The following is a 20,174-nucleotide window of genomic DNA, read 5'->3' as shown; positions in this document are numbered from 1 at the left end:
CTAGTGACCTTGAAAAAGTTAATTTGACTTGAAATCATAGGGCTTGATGACTGACAGAAATTTGAAGGCAATTGACCATGTTGATTTTGAGTAAACGTGTGGACAAAAAAGTGTACGGAAGAAATAAAAATAAAGAACTAGATTTTAATTCGTCACGAGGACGAATAAGGTGGTCTGCCTTCAAGTTATATAGACATGTAAACAATGATGATCATGATGATCATGATGATGATGATCTTGATAGTAATGGTGATGACGATGATGATGATCATCACGATCATGATGATGTTGATGATCATCATCAACAGACCATGATGACATCAGACTGAACAAAATGAGAGAACTTTGAGATAGTATATAGTCTCAGCTACAACATACTCAAAAATCAACAAAAATCAAGCCGATATAACGGCGATATTGCTCGCAAAAGACAAGAATGTAGAATCCAGATTTGAGAAAAAGTCATCTCCCATAAGGATTACACGCAAAAAGTAATGGATCAAGTGATAATAGGGTAATAATAAAGTAAATATGGTTGTTTATTACATTATTTGCGATTCTACGTGTTTTAATATTCAAAGGAGATGGTACAGTGAAAGGTCAAAAAGAAAAAAAAGTGAAGAAAAAAAAATTGTTGGAGACGCCCGGACTCGAACCAGGGACCTCGAGGTCGGAAGTCAAGTGCGTTACCGATATACCAAAACATTTCCTATAGAGATTACACGTAAACGGAAAATGTAATTCTCTAATCCCACTTTGTAAGTGAAATATGAGCATGATCCCGGCATCTGATCGAAAAATAAAGGGCACACTTGTGATAGCTTATTGTCTCAGCTACAACATACTCAAAGCTTAGCCTTAACAAAAATAAAACGACGGAGATATTGCTCGCGAAAGACGAGAATGTAGAATCCAGTTTTGAGAAAAAGTCATGTCCCTTAGAGAATACACGCAAAATGTGAAAAATTGACATGCCTCCTTTAATCGCAAAAATACGCCATGATGCCTTTGTCAAAATGAAATATCGTATTTACTGCATTCGTAGAGAATATTCTAAGGTAGAACATATCAAAATTTGAAAGAAAATTGATTATCATTTGCAGAGATACAATCAATTTTCCAAAAATCTGCTGACGTCATAATATGAAAATTGAAATTTTGAGTTCGGAGGCCATTATGATGACGTCATGAGTTAATTGAGGGTCAAATGAAACATGAAATCATATCTCCGATTCATACTCTATCAAAATATGAAAAAAAATTGGGGTCACCTTGCATCCTAAAGCGCTACAATGGATTTTGTACAGGCATGTTTTTGCCCATGTATGCTATGTATTACAAAAGCTCGCGCGCACGGTAATTATTTTAAACGGACGCTCATTCCGTTATTAATGGGCAGAAAAAGTTGAACAAGGTATCAAAATGCTTGAAAAAATGTGCCAAATATGATGACAGAAAAAATTTGGCGATTCTATGTTGGAAGATGCAATTACGCGCGAAAACGCGCGCGCATGTCCGTGCGCGCGTTTTTTTGCAAAATGCTTAAAATGGCCTGAAACGTGTGCAAAAAAAAAAAATTAAACGAATTTGAGTATTTTAAAATTTTGATACGCGCGTACGTGCGCGTCGAGGTGCGCGCGCAAAATTTGTTGACATTTTTAGTTGAACTTTGACCTGAAGTTGATGTATACTAAATATGGTTGATTTTTGATGACTCGTTATCGAGATATGATCATGACCTGACTTTTACAAAATGGCGCCTGGATGACGTCACGATGACCTAGTGACCTTGAAAAAGTTAATTTGACTTGAAATCATAGGGCTTGATGACTAACAGAAATTTGAAGGCAATTGACCATGTTGATTTCGAGTGAACGTGTGTACAAAAAAGTGTACGGAAGAAATAAAAATAAACTAGAATTTAATTCGTCACGAGGCCGAATAAGGTGGTCTGTCTTCAAGTCTTATGATAGATTATAATATTTACTATCTTGAGAAAAAGAGAAGTTATATAGACATGTAAACAATGATGATCGTCATGATGATCATGATGATGATGATCTTGATAGTAATTGTGATGACGATGATGATCATGATGATCATGATGATCATGATGATGTTGATGATTATCATCAACAGACCATGATGACATCAGACTGAAAAAAATGAGAGAACATAAAGATAGCATATAGTCTCAGCTACAACATACTCAAAAATCAACAAAAATCAAGCCGAAATAACGGCGATATTGCTCGCAAAAGACAAGAATGTAGAATCCAGATTTGAGAAAAAGTCATCTCCTATAAGGATTACACGCGAAAAGTAATGGATCAAGTGATAATAGGGGAATAATAAAGGAAATATGGTTGTTTATTACATTATTTGCGATTGTACGTGTTTTAATATTCAAAGGAGATGGTACAGTGAAAGGTCAAAAAGAAAAAAAAGTGAAGAAAAAAAATTGTTGGAGACGCCCGGACTCGAACCAGGGACCTCGAGGTCGGAAGTCAAGTGCGTTACCGATATACCAAAACATTTCCCATAGAGATTACACGTAAACGAAAAATGGAAATCTCAAATCCCACTTTGTAAGTGAAATATGAGCATGATCCCGGCATCTGATCGAAAAATAAAGGGGACACTTACGAAAGTATATTTTCTCAGCTACAACATACTCGAAGCTCAGCGTAAACGAAGATCAAACGACGGAGATATTGCTCGCAAAAGACAAGAATGTAGAATCCAGTTTTGAGAAAAAGTCATGTCCCATAGAGAATACACGCAAAATGTGAAAAAATGACATGCCTCCTTTAATCGCAAAAATACGCCATGATGCCATTGTCAAAATGAAATATCGTGGTAACTGCATTTGTAGAGAATATTCTCAGGTAGAACATATCAAAATTTGAAAGAAAATTAATCAATATTTACAGAGATACAATCAATTTTCTAAAAATCTGCTGACGTCATAATATGAAAATTGAAATTTTGAGTTCGGAGGCCATTATGATGACGTCATTAGTTAATTGAGGGTCAAATGAGACATGAAATCATATCTCCGACTCATAATCTATCTAAATATGAAAGAAAATTGGGGGTATCTGTCCATTCTGAAGAGTTACAATGAATTTTGTATAGGCATGTTTTTGCCCATGTATTGTGGATACAGATAGCGCAGATCCGCGCGTACTGTAAACTTTGACGGACGCTCATTGCGTTATTACTGGTCAAAAAAAGGTGAACAAGGTATCAAAATGCTTGGAAAAATGTAATAAATATAATAGTGAAAATTTGGCAATTCCATGTTGCAAAATGTTAGTACGCGCGGTTACGCGCGGAAACGCGCAAAAAATATAAGTGCTCGCGCGCAAATTTTGAAAATGCTTACAATGGCCTAAAACGTGTGCAAAAAAAATTTGGAATGAATTTGAGCATTTTAAAATTTTAATGCGCGCGTACGTGCGCGTCGAGGTGCGCGCGCGGAATTTTTTGACATTTTTCGTTGACCTTTGACCTGAAATTGATGTATACCAAATATGGTTGATTTTTGATGACTCGTTATCGAGATATGATAATGACCTGATTTTTACAAAATGGCGCCTGGATGACGTCACGATGACCTAATGACCTTGAAAAAGTTGATTTAACTTGAAATCATAGGGCTTGATGACTGACAGAAATTTAAAGGAAATTGACCATGTCGATTTCGAGTGAACGTGTGTACAAAAAAGTGTACGGAAGAAATAAAAATAAACTAGATTTTAATTTGTCACGAGGACGAATAAGGTGGTCTGCCTTCAAGTTATATAGACATGTAAACAATGATGATCTTAATGATGATCATGATGATGATGATCTTTATAGTAATGGTGATGACGATGATGATGAACATCACAATCATGATGATGTTGATGATCATCATCAACAGACCATGATGACATCAGACTGAAAAAAATGAGAGAACATTTAGATAGTATATAGTCTCAGCTACAACATACTCCAAAATCAACAAAAATCAAGCCGAAATAACGGCGATATTGCTCGCAAAAGACAAGAATGTAGAATCCAGATTTGAGAAAAAGTCATCTCCCATAAGGATTACACGCCAAAAGTAATGGATCAAGTGATAATAGGGTAATATTAAAGTAAATATGGTTGTTTATTACATTATTTGCGATTGTACGTGTTTTAATATTCAAAGGAGATGGTACAGTGAAAGGTCAAAAAGAAAAAAAAGTGAAGAAAAAAAATTGTTGGAAACGCCCGGACTCGAACCAGGGACCTCGAGGTCGGAAGTCAAGTGCGTTACCGATATACCAAAACATTTCCAATAGAGATTACACGTAAACGGAAAACTGAATTCTCAAATCCCACTTTGTAAGTGAAATATGAGCATGATCCCGGCATCTGATCGAAAAATAAAGGGCACACTTGTGATAGCTTATTGTCTCAGCTACAACATACTCAAAGCTCAGCGTAAACAAAGATACAACGACGGAGATATTGCTCGCAAAAGACGAGAATGTAGAATCCAGTTTTGAGAAAAAGTCATGTCCCTTAGAGAATACACGCAAAATGTGAAAAATTGACATGCCTCCTTTAATCGCAAAAATACGCCATGATGCCTTTGTCAAAATGAAATATCGTGTTGACTGCATTTGTAGAAAATATTCTAAGGTAGAACATATCAAAATTTGAAAGAAAATTGATCAACATTTGCAGAGATACAATCAATTTTCCAAAAATCTGGTGACGTCATAATGTGCAAATTGAAATTTTGAGTTCGGAGGCCATTATGATGACGTCATGAGTTAATTGAGGGTCAAATGAAACATGAAATCATATCTCCGATTCATACTCTATCAAAATATGAAAAAAAACTTGGGGTCACCTTGCATCCTGAAGCGCTACAATGGATTTTGTACAGGCATGTTTTTGCCCATGTATGCTATGTATTACAAAAGCTCGCGCGCACGGTAATTATCTTAAACGGACGCTCATTCCGTTATTAATGGGCAGAAAAAGTTGAACAAGGTATCAAAATGCTTGAAAAAATGTGCCAAATATGATGACAGAAAAAATTTGGCAATTCTACGTTGCAAAATGCAAGTACGCGCGAAAACGCGCGCGCATGTCCGTGCGCGCGTTTTTTTGCAAAATGCTTAAAATGGCCTGAAACGTATGCAAAATTAATTTGGAACGAATTTGAGCATTTTAAAATTTTGATACGCGCGTACGTGCGCGTCGAGGTGCGCGCGCAAAATTTGTTGACATTTTTAGTTGAACTTTGACCTGAAATTGATGTATATTAAATATGGTTGATTTTTGATGACTCGTTATCGAGATATGATAATGACCTGACTTTTACAAAATGGCGCCTGGATGACGTCACGATGACCTAGTGACCTTGAAAAAGTTAATTTGACTTGAAATCATAGGGCTTGATGACTGACAGAAATTTGAAGGAAATTGACCATGTCAATTTCGAGTGAACGTGTGTACAAAAAAGTGTACGGAAGAAATAAAAATAAACTAGAATTTAAATCGTCACAAGGACGATTAAGGTGGTCTGTCTTCAAGTCTTATGATAGATTATAATATTTACTATATTGAGAAAGGGAGAAGTTATATAGACATGTAAACAATGATGATCATGATGATGATGATCTTGATAGTAATGGTGATGACGATGATGATGATGATGATGATGTTGATGATTATCATCAACAGACCATGATGACATCAGACTGAAAAAAATGAGAGAACATATAAGTCTCAGCTACAACATACTCCAAAATTAACAAAAATCAAGCCGAAATAACAGCGATATTGCTCGCAAAAGACAAGAATGTAGAATCCAGATTTGAGAAAAAGTCATCTCCCATAAGGATTACACGCCAAAAGTAAAGGATCAAGTGATAATAGGGTAATATTAAAGTAAATATGGTTGTTTATTACATTATTTGCGATTGTACGTGTTTTAATATTCAAAGGAGATGGTACAGTGAAAGGTCAAAAAGAAAAAAAAGTGAAGAAAAAAAATTGTTGGAAACGCCCGGACTCGAACCAGGGACTTCGAGGTCGGAAGTCAAGTGCGTAATACCGATATACCAAAACATTTCCAATAGAGATTACACGTAAACTGAAAACTGAATTCTCAAATCCCACTTTGTAAGTGAAATATGAGCATGATCCCGGCATCTGATCGAAAAATAAAGGGCACACTTGTGATAGCTTATTGTCTCAGCTACAACATACTCAAAGCTCAGCGTAAACAAAGATAAAACGACGGAGATATTGCTCGCGAAAGACGACAATGTAGAATCCAGTTTTGAGAAAAAGTCATGTCCCATAGAGAATACACGCAAAATGTGAAAAATTGACATGCCTCCTTTAATCGCAAAAATACGCCATGATGCCTTTGTCAAAATGAAATATCGTATTTACTGCATTCGTAGAGAATATTCTAAGGTAGAACATATCAAAATTTGAAAGAAAATTGATCAACATTTGCAGAGATACAATCAATTTTCCAAAAATCTGCTGACGTCATAATATGAAAATTGAAATTTTGAGTTCGGAGGCCATTATGATGACGTCATGAGTTAACTGAGGGTCAAATGAAACATGAAATCATATCTCCAATTCATACTCTATCAAAATATGAAAAAAAAACTTGGGGTCACCTTGCATCCTAAAGCGCTACAATGGATTTTGTACAGGCATGTTTTTGCCCATGTATGCTATGTATTACAAAAGCTCGCGCGCACGGTAATTATCTTAAACGGACGCTCATTCCGTTATTAATGGGCAGAAAAAGTTGAACAAGGTATCAAAATGCTTGAAAAAATGTGCCAAATATGATGACAGAAAAAATTTGGCGATTCTATGTTGGAAGATGCAATAACGCGCGAAAACGCGCGCGCATGTGCGTGCGCGCGTTTTTTTGCAAAATGCTTAAAATGGCCTGAAACGTATAGAAAATTAATTTGGAACGAATTTGAGCATTTTAAAATTTTAATGCGCGCGTACGTGCGCGTCGATGTGCGCGCGCAAAATTTGATGAAATTTTTAGTTGACCTTTGACCTGAAGTTGATGTATACCAAATATGGTTGATTTTTGATGACTCGTTATTGAGATATGATAATGACCTGACTTTTACAAAATGGCGCCTGGATGACGTCACGATGACCTAATGACCTTGAAAAAGTTGATTTAACTTGAAATCATAGGGCTTGATGACTGACAGAAATTTGAAAGAAATTGACCATGTCGATTTCGAGTGAACGTGTGTACAAAAAAGTGTACGGAAGAAATAAAAATAAATAAAGAATAAAGAATAAATAAATAAATAAATAAAGGGCAGATGTACCGCCCCAGTCAAACTCCGCGCCTGACGCTGTCTTATTGAGATATGATAATGACCTGATTTTTACAAAATGGCGCCTGGATGACGTCACGATGACCTAATGACCTTGAAAAAGTTGATTTGACTTGAAATCATAGGGCTTGATGACTGACAGAAATTTGAAAGAAATTGACCATGTCGATTTCGAGTGAACGTGTGTACAAAAAAGTGTACGGAAGAAATAAAAATAAATAAAGAATAAAGAATAAATAAATAAATAAATAAAGAAAGAAAATTCTAGCGAAATCAATAGGTGATCTGTCGTTGACAGACCACCTAATAAAGAAAGAAAGAAAGAAAGAAAGAAAGAAAATTCTAGCAAAATCAATAGGTGATCTGTCGTTGACAGACCACCTAATAAAGAATAAATAAAGAAAGAAAATTCTAGCGAAATCAATAGGTGATCTGTCGTTGACAGACCACCTAATAAAGAAATAAATAAAGAAAATTCTAGCGAAATCAATAGGTGATCTGTCGTTGACAGACCACCTAATAAAGAATAAAGAATAAATAAATAAAGAAAGAAAGAAAATTCTAGCGAAATCAATAGGTGATCTGTCGTTGACAGACCACCTAACTAGAATTTAATTCGTCACGAGGACGAATAAGGTGGTCTGTCTTCAAGTCTTATGATAGATTATAATATTTACTATCTTGAGAAAGGGAGAAGTTATATAGACATGTAAACAATGATGATCGTCATGATGATCATGATGATGATGATCTTGATAGTAATTGTGATGACGATGATGATGATGATGATGATGTTGATGATTATCATCAACAGACCATGATGACATCAGACTGAAAAAAAATGAGAGAACATTTAGATAGCATATAGTCTCAGCTACAACATACTCAAAAATCAACACAAATCAAGCCGAAATAACAGCGATATTGCTCGCAAAAGACAAGAATGTAGAATCCAGATTTGAGAAAAAGTCATCTCCTATAAGGATTACACGCGAAAAGTAATGGATCAAGTGATACTGGGGAATAATAAAGGAAATATGGTTGTTTATTATATTATTTGCGATTGTACGTGTTTTAATATTCAAAGGAGATGGTACAGGGAAAGGTCAAAAAGAAAAAAAAGTGAAGAAAAAAATTGATGGAGACGCCCGGACTCGAACCAGGGACCTCGAGGTCGGAAGTCAAGTGCGTTACCGATATACCAAAACATTTCCAATAGAGATTACACGTAAACGAAAAATGGAAATCTCAAATCCCACTTTGTAAGTGAAATATGAGCATGATCCCGGCATCGGATCGAAAAATAAAGGGCACACTTACGATAGCATATTGTCTCAGCTACAACATACTCAAAACTCAGCGTAAACAAAGATAAAACGACGGAGATATTGCTCGCGAAAGACAAAAATGTAGAATCCAGTTTTGAGAAAAAGTCATGTCCCATAGAGAATACACGCAAAATGTGAAAAATTGACATGCCTCCTTTAATCGCAAAAATACGCCATGATGCCATTGTCAAAATGAAATATCCTGGTGACTGTATTTGTAGAAAATATTCTCAGCTAAAACATACCAAAATTTGGATGAAAATTGATCAATATTTACAGAGATACAATCAATTTTCTAAAAATATGATGACGTCATAATATGCAAATTGAAATTTTGAGTTCGGAGGCCATTATGATGACGTCATGAGTTAATTGAGGGTCAAATGTGACATGAAATCATACCTCCAACTCATAATCTATTTAAATATGAAAGAAATTGGGGGTTATCTATCAATTCTGAAGAGTTAAAATGAATTTTGTATAGGCATGTTTTTGCCCATGTATTGTGGATACAGATAGCGCAGGTCGGCGCATGCGTTCAACTTTGACAGCCGCTAATTGCGGTATTACTGGTCGGAAACAGGTAAACAAGGTATCAAAATGCTTGGAAAAATGTAATAAATATGATAACAGAAAAAATTTGGCGATTCTATGTTGCAAAATGCCAGGACGCGCGCGCATAATTACGCGCGCGCAAATTTTGAAAATGCTTAAAATGGCCTGAGACGTATGCAAAATTAATTTTAAACGAATTGGAGCTTTTTAAAATTTTGATGCGCGCATACGTGCGCGTCGAGGTGCGCGCGCGAAATTTGTTGACATTTTTAGTTGAACTTTGACCTGAAGTTGATGTATATTAAATATGGTTGATTTTTGATGACTCGTTATCGAGATATGATAATGACCTGATTTTTACAAAATGGCGCCTGGATGACGTCACGATGACCAAATGACCTTGAAAAAGTTGATTATACTTGAAATCATAGGGCTTGATAACTGACAGAAATTTGAAGGAAATTGACCATGTCAATTTCGAGTAAACGTGTGTACAAAAAAGTGTACGGAAGAAATAAAAATAAATAAAGAAATAAAGAAATAAAATTCTAGCGAAATCAATAGGTGATCTGTCGTTGACAGACCACCTAATAAAGAAAGAAAGAAAGAAAATTCTAGCGAAATCAATAGGTGATCTGTCGTTGACAGACCACCTAATAAAGAAATAAAGAAAGAATAAAGAAAGAAAATTCTAGCGAAATCAATAGGTGATCTGTCATCGACAGACCACCTAATAAATAAAGAATAAAGAAAGAAAATTCTAACGAAATCAATAGGTGATCTGTCATCGACAGACCACCTAATAAAGAATAAATAAATAAATAAAGAAAGAAAGAAAGAAAATTCTAACGAAATCAATAGGTGATCTGTTATCGACAGACCCCCTAATAAACAATAAATAAATAAATAAATAAATAAAGAAAGAAAATTCTAACGAAATCAATAGGTGATCTGTCATCGACAGACCACCTAATAAAGAAAGAAAGAAAGAAAGAAAGAATAAAGAAAATTCTAGCGAAATCAATAGGTGATCTGTCGTTGACAGTCAACCTAATAAGACAGAAATTAGGGTTGAGAATTTATTGACTTCTGTCAAAAATTGAGGTGTATATAGAGTTATGGTCTTCAGTATATATTCCCCAGTGCAATTAACTATATAATGTGATAAATAAAACGAGTCCTCAATTCCCACCGTAAACGTGTATGCGTTCGGACTACTGTAAACAAAAACACTCTATAGATTCTAACTGGATACCTTGTAAACAGTTCTAAATTCAAAATCATCGTGCAAGAAAAGAGGTCCAAGATTATTAGCATTATCGTGGTCACAAAGATAACGAAAGCAAAAGGTTGGAGTGAAATGGATATTTCACCTGGCTCTAACGTTTCAAGTGATTTTCAATCGTCGACATTGTCACAAAAACTAAGTTCCAAAGCTTAAATGTGAGACCAGTTTTGGAAACGCCCCCCCCCCCTCTCAAATTATGAAAAGGAAGCTCTTATTACCCATCATGTGAAAGAATATGTTTTGACTAATACGTGACGATACAAATTTTGCCGGGAAACCGCTTACTAATTGATATATTCGGTAAATTATTATATTTTTTTGGACCGGATAGATCACGTAGACCCATTTACACCTTTCTGTGTACAGTGCTTGTAACTTTACCATTACTGGGCCAAATTTCTTATCATTTTGATGATTCCAGAACCTTGCAGTACACACCAATACTTATATGCCAGATGATCAACCTTTTCTGATCGATTCCACGTTTCTTTCACACTGCAATCGCATGACCATAACTGATCTTTACCTTTAAAGAAAAATATGTTGTTTTTTACCGTTTAAAGTGTGACGAGTGCAGGATACGGGTAATTTCGGAGTGTATTAAACATTCAGAAACTTCAGGCCAACGATACCGAAAGTCCCACAGGCCCTCGCCGCTGACAATGCAAATAAGTACTGTAGATATGACTTTTAATAGGAATATGAAAGAAAAATAAAATGAAGGAAATATTGAGAGAGAGAAACAAGGCTGAACCTGGTACAGATATAGAAAGAGTACCGGTAAAAAGCATGAGCACAAATTTGTAATGGAAGTAAAAGAATCCGCTAAAAATGACACACCCATGTTTGTTTTCCCTTTTGGTTCTCTTTAGAAATGAACGCATTCCTTAATTGATTAGAAAGTAAAACTTTAGCAAGAATTCGTAACCAAGTCATTATCCATTAATATGAATGAAGCTCACTTAGCCCCTTCTTCAAAGTGACCGACGATGAATTACTTTTAGGTGTAAACAAATTGAACGCTGTAAAATGCATATTTATGACTTAAAACTAAGTGAACAATAGGATAACCAAATCGCTTGAATATAAGAGAGAAAGAGACAGGAAGAGAGAGAAAAGGGATTAGTTTTTAAAGCTAAATTTGAAAATTTCACCCGGATGATATATTAAAGGTACTATGTCCCATTTACAGGCCAACAAATGAAAAGGTTAAATTCCAATGGCATTTGAAAGACAATACTAATTTAGAACTTCCCTAAAAAAGAGGGCATGAAAATATCTTTAAGTTGGAAAATAACGACTATTAGTTGTCGAATCGACTGAGGAGCTATAGAGCCAGTAAGTAATAGTCTGATTTTTCAGACCATTGTACCGAATGGTCGTACGTTTTATGCTGCGCAAAGATTCAATCAGTTTAATGTTGGCCATTACAAGAAGTGGGTTATTGATGTAGACGAATGCTCATGTACCCTTTACAGCTCATTTTAAGTATGTTATTACCAAAGATGAAAAAGCCAGTCAGTCACTAAATAGTGCCTGACAGTGAAGTCTAGCAAGTAAACGGGTTTCCTTGCATAATTTTAATATTAGGACACTGCTCAAGTTTAAATTTCACAGATATGACATACATAACATATTCATAATTCCTGCAAAGTTCTACAGCATTTAAGGTTGGCTGCAAAAGGGCCATATTATCTTTAACGGAAATTCTGTTTGTCATGATAGTATAAAAGCTAGAGTACATTAATTGAACAGATGGAAGGACTTAGTGTATTGCAGTAGGGGCGTTCAATCAGTAGATGGGGTAACTTTTCACAGGAGGAATTTCTATCTTGATTTCGGAAAATGAAGGAGGAAGGGTAGGGCATCAGCCTGCATTGACCCCTGGTTCCGCCCCTGTTTAACGCTCTTATATACATACCTAGTTTATGTTTTAACTATCAAGCCCCAGTATAGCGAAACTGAATCCTTCTTCTAAATACTTACATGTCTAACCTTTGTTCATAATATCTTTTTATTTTCTTTGCTTCACTTAGAAACTTGAAGAGATCTCTACGAACTGCGAAGCTCTGCCGGAATACTCCACCCACTATGATTATAAACACTCAGATTGCAGATTTCTACCGACGAACCTTTGATAATGTGCTTTCGACTGAAGATGTTCAGGTAAAATAGAACGTATACTAACATGTATCAATATTTAATTGATTTACTTGGCACATATAATTGGTGAATTATCATTCATTTATATAACTGTGACTGTATTTGAGGCCGAAGAAAATAAACAATAAAGAAGGGAGCATTGTTGAACATGGATTCCTGCATCAGTTGTTCCGTTCATTTCACTCCGTGAAAACTATCAATAAGACTCATTTGAAAGCATCCTGAATATATGTGAATAATAACGTCAGTTATTATCTATCCAAACAATAAGCTGCACTATTTCGGTATTAAGTGTATAAACTTAGATGAAATATTATTAATAAACATGGATGCAACAAGTTTCCTCTCAAGGCATTAATATTTGATACGGTAAGGCTTTCTGACATTTTCTAGAAACCCAGACTCAGAGTTATATTATTGTACATTTCTTTTCATAAATATCTAGGTAAACGAAATATCCAACAACTAGACATTAATCAATTATGATTCGCTATCAACACTATTTTATGTATAACGAGTGACTGCATGGATTTGCTTAAATTATACATGCAGTTTGACCTGAAGCTGACCTACATAGTACGACCCTATCATTCACCTTGACATACATACAACTTCGCTATTAGTATTGTAGTCTTCAATAGACAAAACCTGAATCCTCTGTATTCATTTGAATCTTGAATCTTGATTTCCAACCAACTCTTATAAATCTACCTTTTAAACATGACAATTTCATATCGTTTTTTTTTTCTTCAAATTTTATGGCATACAAAAACAGGTTATCTTTTAAGTTGACCTTTCAATTCATTTTTTCTTACCTTTAAAGGTAAAGAACAGTTATGGAAACGCATCTCACCAAAAATGAAATGGAAGCTCTTATTACCAATCATGTGAATGAATATGTTTTGACTAATACGTGATGATATAAATTTTGCCCCCAAAACCGCCTACTAATTGATATATTTGGTAAATTATTATATCTATTTGGACCTGGTAGATATCGCGCACATGTCGCGTAGTCCCATATACATCTTGCTGTGTACGGTGCTTGTAACTTTACCAAGACTGGGCCAAATTTCTTATTATTTTGATGATTCCAGAACCTTGCAGTACACACCAATACTTATATGCTAGATGATCATCCTTTCCTGATCGATTCCACAACGTTTCTTTCACAATGCAATCACATGACCATAACTGATCGTTATCTTTCAGTGGCGAATCCAGGGGGGGGAGGCACAGAGGGCACGTGCCCCCCCCCCCCCGGCCTAAAAAAAATGTTAAAATCATCCCTAAATTCGTCCAAAATGTACTAAAAAACAGGGACGTGCCCCCCGGCCAAAAAAAAATTATTAAACATTTTATTTAAAAAAAAAAATACAAATAAATAAATAAATAAATGCCAATGGCTGACCTAAAAAGGTGACCTTACCCCCCCCCCCCCCCCAACGGAGCAAATTTAAAAATTAAAAAATTTCTCGACCAAAAAAAAAAAGTTTCTTCTTACAGCCCCCCCCCCCCCCCCCCACCCGCTTATTTAGCCGCTGGCTGAGTCGTTGCGATTTTCTTGGGACCAAAAAAAAAGTGTCTCCTTACCCCCCCCCCCCCCCCGCTTATTCGGCCGCCGACTGAGTCGTTGCGATTTTTTTTTTAAGACCAAAAAAGAAAAGAAAAGAAAAGTGTCCTTTTAACCCCCCCCCCCCGCTTATTCAGCGGTTGACTGAGCCGTTGCGATTTACAAAAAACAAAAATTTGCTCTTAACCCCCCCCCCCCCCCCCGCTTATTCAGCGGCTGGCTGAGTCGTTGGGATTTATTTTGGGACTATAACAAAAAAATATATATGTTCTCTTTCCCACCGTGTGCCCCCCCCCCCGTGTGCCCCCCCCCCCCCCGGGGGAAGAAATTCTTGGAGCCGCCACTGTCTTTAACCCATTGAATGTTGCATAACGCGTTTTGAGTGGATTTTATACCTCCTGGCTGTTCATATTTTTGTTTTCTTTGTAGGTGACTGGTTCCCTTTAATCCCTTCATTAAGCGATCAATATTCCACTTTTAACTCTTTGTATAGGTCTAAAACCATTGTAGATTATAATATACAGAAATCGTTTACCTATAACAAAGTTTCATATATGCAATTATTTCCAACAGAGTGGAATCCTATTTGCTTTACATGTTTTACACCTGGAGTGTTGGTACTCTGACTGTAAACTGCACCAGTAAGTTTTTTGTATTTTTAAAGATGTTATGGAATTTTTTCAATGTACAATGAATAATATGCATAGAATTATCAAGGGTTTCTTTAAATTACATGAAGAATAATGTATTGCCATATAAGTATACTGTCCACCTTAACTAGTAATAGGTTTATTGGTTCTGCCAAGTAGTTTACAAGTGGTTAAAGCTATTGCCAATAGTATCGTTTTTATGAGTGTTTGTTTGGGGGAGTGCCAGGGAGAAAAACAATGCCCTATCAATCCATTAATTCCTGTCATGCCCCCCCCCCCCCATTTCTCTCACGTTCTTTCACACACTCGCTCTGTCTCTCTTTGCCTCTGCCTCTTTTTTGTCTCTCTTCCTCTTTTTTACGGCATTTGTATTTATTTCGGTTTACCATTCAGGCATGAATGCATTCATGCGACTCAGAATTATGTTTATGTATATACTGTCTGCTCAGAGCTGGTATAGTGTTGACTCGTATTTCTTTGAGCATTAGGTTAATACCCCCTTTTGCCACCAGCACACGATATCACATTTTCTTTGTACGTAACATCAATAAGGAAACATAATTAATGTGGTATTATTATGTATGGACAACAAAAACTTTTTCTTCCACATTGACTATTCCATTTCATGAGAACGAGAGAGTCTCTGTCTGTATAACTTGATGCATCTATTTTGTGTCAGCCTGATAACGTGCATTTGATCAGCAAAAATCCATTCCTGTCAAAATCTGTCGTAGAAGAAATTCATGTAAACCAAATATATGTTGCTTAGATACGCAGTCATGATCATCAAACTTCTTATAATGTATTAGTCAGACTGCCTCTCCCATTCTCCTTCAATTTATCATTTAGTTCACAGTAGGCTAAATTCAGGTTACACGTTTTATGCATCTCGCGATGTTTGACACAAATGTGTTTTGTTTTCATTCCTTAAACAGATATGACATTGAATTGCACAAAGAGCATCATACTTACATCCCCGAACTATCCTTCGCTTTACCCCAATGATGCCTATGAGGAGTGGTTCATCACAGCACCTCCTAATAAGAGGATCCTCGTCACGTTTAATAACTTTAGCTTGGCATATCCTTATGATGGGATTGACATTCAGGACATGTTTCATATAAAGTCCTACACAGGCGAGAATATGCGTTTCTTTCCCTATCTGACGTCAGGAAATACTCTTCGTATTAAGTTCATCTCATCTCCAAGTGGCAGAAGGAAAGGATTCAATATTTCAGTCTCGTGTAACAAACTTTCAAGTAAGTTCACGCGTAAGTTCACGACTATATGTGAAATAGCAATATGTAAATGATAGCCTAGTTTACACACAGCTTGACTCTCTCTTCAGGTAATCTGTTTTATGTACGTTATTCGCTTTCATTCTCCCCCTTCTATCTTCCTTTCCTTTAGGTTAATGTTGTGCTTTTCCTCTTTGACGGTATTTTCCTGCGATTTGGGCCCATTACCTAAAATAACACAATGCATTGTATTGTATCGTATTTCAATATTATTTTATTTGCTTAGTAAGATAAAATCATCGAACATGCAGTTAAATCATGGACCTACTATAGGTCCATGGTTAAATGCTGGAATTGTTCAATTTACAGACTAAATGTTCGTTTACCTTCTCAATTGTTCAATTCACAAAGTAAAAAGTACTTTGTACAAGTGCGTATACACGTACTTCCGTTGTTGCTCACAATTTAAATCTATAATATGTCTCTCCAAGTTTGAATCTTGTTATATTAGCGCTTTGTTCTTCAATTCAAGTTTCATTCGGGCTTAGATTTACTTTTGTATTTGGAATGAATTACTGAAAGTCAATTCTTTGAAGGTCTGCAGCACTAATATCGAAATATTCTCTCATTAGATGCTCTTTCTGGTCGTTTAATGGACGGTGTTTCACCATCAGAAGGATTTCTCGAGCTACCCACACAGTCTGGTGAATGGAAGAGAGTCTGCGAAGACAGCTTAACCGAGAGGGTGGCAGAGGTGATTTGTGGAGAACTTGGCTATCCTGGTTTCAAGGAGATCTCATACAAGAACTCCACATGTTCATCTGATCATCTAAAAGGCAGCTGTACAAGAGCTCCAAGTTGCAACCCTAGTTCGTATAAACTTTTTCTTCCCTTATATATTAGGTGAATATTCAAAGTGAGCACTTGTATTACTTCTTAAAGTTTATCTGTACTAGTTTATAGGAGGGATTAGACCACGCTGCAAGGTGACTGAACAGGTGGTTATCTCATCAACTCAGCTCTCAATTAACGTAAGAAAAAGAGGATCACGGGGGACCAATAGTCACCGATTAGGCATTGTTTCTATATGGAGGGAGCAAGTAGCTACACGTAGGACAGTGTGGCTTTAATACGTATTAAATATTTTCCAGTTCAACATTTCTACATTCGATTTACGATTTGTATTAATACCTGTTTCTACAGATACATATCGTTTGGTTGATTGCACAGCTGAGCATTCAATGTGCTTGTCTGAGAAGGGCGTCAAAATAAAATGTCATGGTGAGTCAAGATATCTCTCGTTTGTCCTAATTTCTGTATAAGAACATACGTAATGCTCTTTTGTGAAAAAGTTTGAAAACAGGTGAGGACTTTTCCTAAAGAAGCAATTTTAACCTTCCTTTAATTTTTAATTATTGATTAGATTTGTTTTTTGCGAAAGGGCAAGGGTGAAATGATAATAAAAGAAAATGTTTACATAATTTTATATTTCTGAAATCTTGGAAAAGTTTAAGTAAAAAAATTCCAGGATGGTTCCATTCACTATATTGAACGATGATGTTGAATGTTTGAGAACAACCACGAATGCCTTATTTAAAGGCTTGATGCGGGAGAGGGAGGGAGACAGGCAGAGAGAAATGCAGTGAGACAGAGACGAAATACTAAATGTACCTATTGTAGACGCCCTCCTCCTCCTCATCATTACAAGGGTTTGCTTAGTATCATATGTTTGTTTGTACATTCAAGTATCTTTTGGTTTTTTTTTCCACAGAGCCAGGATATAAAGGATGCTATGAACTCCACACCATGACAGAACAGAATGGATTTAATTTCACATCGACTGCACGTTGTATCAATTCGTGTAAAACACACGAAATCCAAACTATCGCTATTATGAATCTCGTTGAATGTTTTTGTTCCACATCTGCCGAAGTCCAGTTGGTAGATGCACCGAAGTGCAGCAAAGAAACAACGTCGCTATCAAAAATGGCAGTTTATGACGGTAGGCATATGCAGACAATATTTATTTAATACGATCTAAAACACTTTCAAGAAATAAACTAAAGACCCATTTTTAAAATGTATTGTAATGTGTGCTATATAAATCATGTACCGATATTGTAATATTTCATTGTCCTGTTCACACATTTGAACAGGTAAGGCACACGACTATTGTAATGGCCTTAGGTTCGTTTTCCAACGTCTTTGCGATCGCGTTATAAAAGGATACCATCAAACCTTACGTTGGTACTCTTCTTGGAATTTTACTTCTCACTGGAATCATCTATCAAGTTAGGTCCAAAACGGAAGATAGATACAATTACAAATACATCTTAGAAATTAAAAATCAAACCGATAATTGTTATTTGATATTAAAGCATGCATGTCATTGTGTTTAAATTCCAGAATGTCTTGGATTTTTTGGGGGAGAATTTTGCAACATGCCATAATCATCGTTCGTCTAAAATGTGAACAAGTTCCCAAAACGTATTTCATAAACCCCCTTCCTCTGACGAAATCAGAGCCGATGAATTTATCCCAATAATCAGATCTCATACCTCTCTCTTATAGCTTCTGTAGGTTTCTGTAAGGAGCTGAACGACACGATTGGTGGATCTTGGGATTCTAACATCACGTGGTTTGGTTCTATCGTTCATCTTACATGTATTGATGGATACAGTCTGAAAGGCAATGGAACCCTGCAATGTGTGCCGGGATCATCACCACTGAATCTTGTGTGGAACGATTCAAAGCCGGATTGCATAGTAGATGGTAAGTGACGATAGCCAACTCTTTAAAAAAAAAATTATTGTCGTGTATCGAGGGTTTCCAGTGTTAAAAAAGCCAAACCTATTGCCTATAGCTCATTGCTATGTTCCTTTATCCATTCACTTTGATTTGATCTTAAAAAGTCCTTGTTGAGCCGTCCAAAGACGAAGATACGTACAAAGTTCTACAGAGTTGCAATATGTGATACTTTATAAAAAAAAATAATGCTTTAACCAAAAGCGGAATGAACAGTTATAATGTATGGCAGGAATCAGCAAAACATTGGAAATAAATGGATATTTCTGGAAGCATTAACATTTAAGAGAATGATTATATTTGACGATTACGCACAAAAAACATAATACCATACAATGATTTATACTACGTTTTGGTCTTTATACAATGGATGAGAATTTTTATGAGAAATCTTCATTACTGCAAGGAATTTTTTTTTCAGTGAATAATATGTATATATTGTTTTTTTAAACCCAGACAAAACCGAAATATAGAAAAAAAAATATACATATTCAAATATGGATATACGCGAGAACAAAAACACTCAATAATCGATAATGTAAATCACGTTCATTTTTTTCTTCATTCTTTTTTATTTGTATTTTTCTTTATGGGATTCCATAGGTTTTAGGGAGGACCCTCTTTCCCGTAAGCCGTAATAATTTCAATACCCATCGCAAGTAAGCTAGTACTGCCGTTATACAGTTTCATTTGGAGAACAAAAAAGACAGATTTTGAAAACAAATGAAAACAAATACCAAGTAACAAACATTTAACAATATTTTCTATTTTTTTGTATCCGTTTCAAGACATCTCCAGTATAATTATATCTTGATTTGTTTCATTACCGACAGGTTCTTCTACACTGTTGGATGTAGGTTCACGTACACCCACAACAAAAAGTGAGTCACCCTTACTCAAATTGATGAGTCACTGGTTTGTCCGTACAGCGAAACACTTGAAGGATCATGTGAGTCACTATGACTCGATACAAATGAGTCTTATTTATCTAAGAGACTCATTTGTATCGAGTCATAGTGACTCACATGATCCTTCAAGTGTTTCGCTGTACGGACAAACCAGTGACTCATCAATTTGAGTAAGGGTCACTCACTTTTTGTTGTGGGTGCATCATGACATAGACCCCCCTACTCCCTAGGCCTATCACACACATACCATACCATGCCAGAGTCACTGTCCACATTTGCAATGG

Source organism: Strongylocentrotus purpuratus, unplaced genomic scaffold, assembly GCF_000002235.5.
Source record: "Strongylocentrotus purpuratus isolate Spur 01 unplaced genomic scaffold, Spur_5.0 spur5_scaffold_7, whole genome shotgun sequence".
Taxonomy (NCBI): Eukaryota; Metazoa; Echinodermata; class Echinoidea; order Camarodonta; family Strongylocentrotidae; genus Strongylocentrotus; species Strongylocentrotus purpuratus.
The sequence above is the reverse complement of the archived record's forward strand: the minus strand, read 5'-3'. Positions refer to the sequence as shown.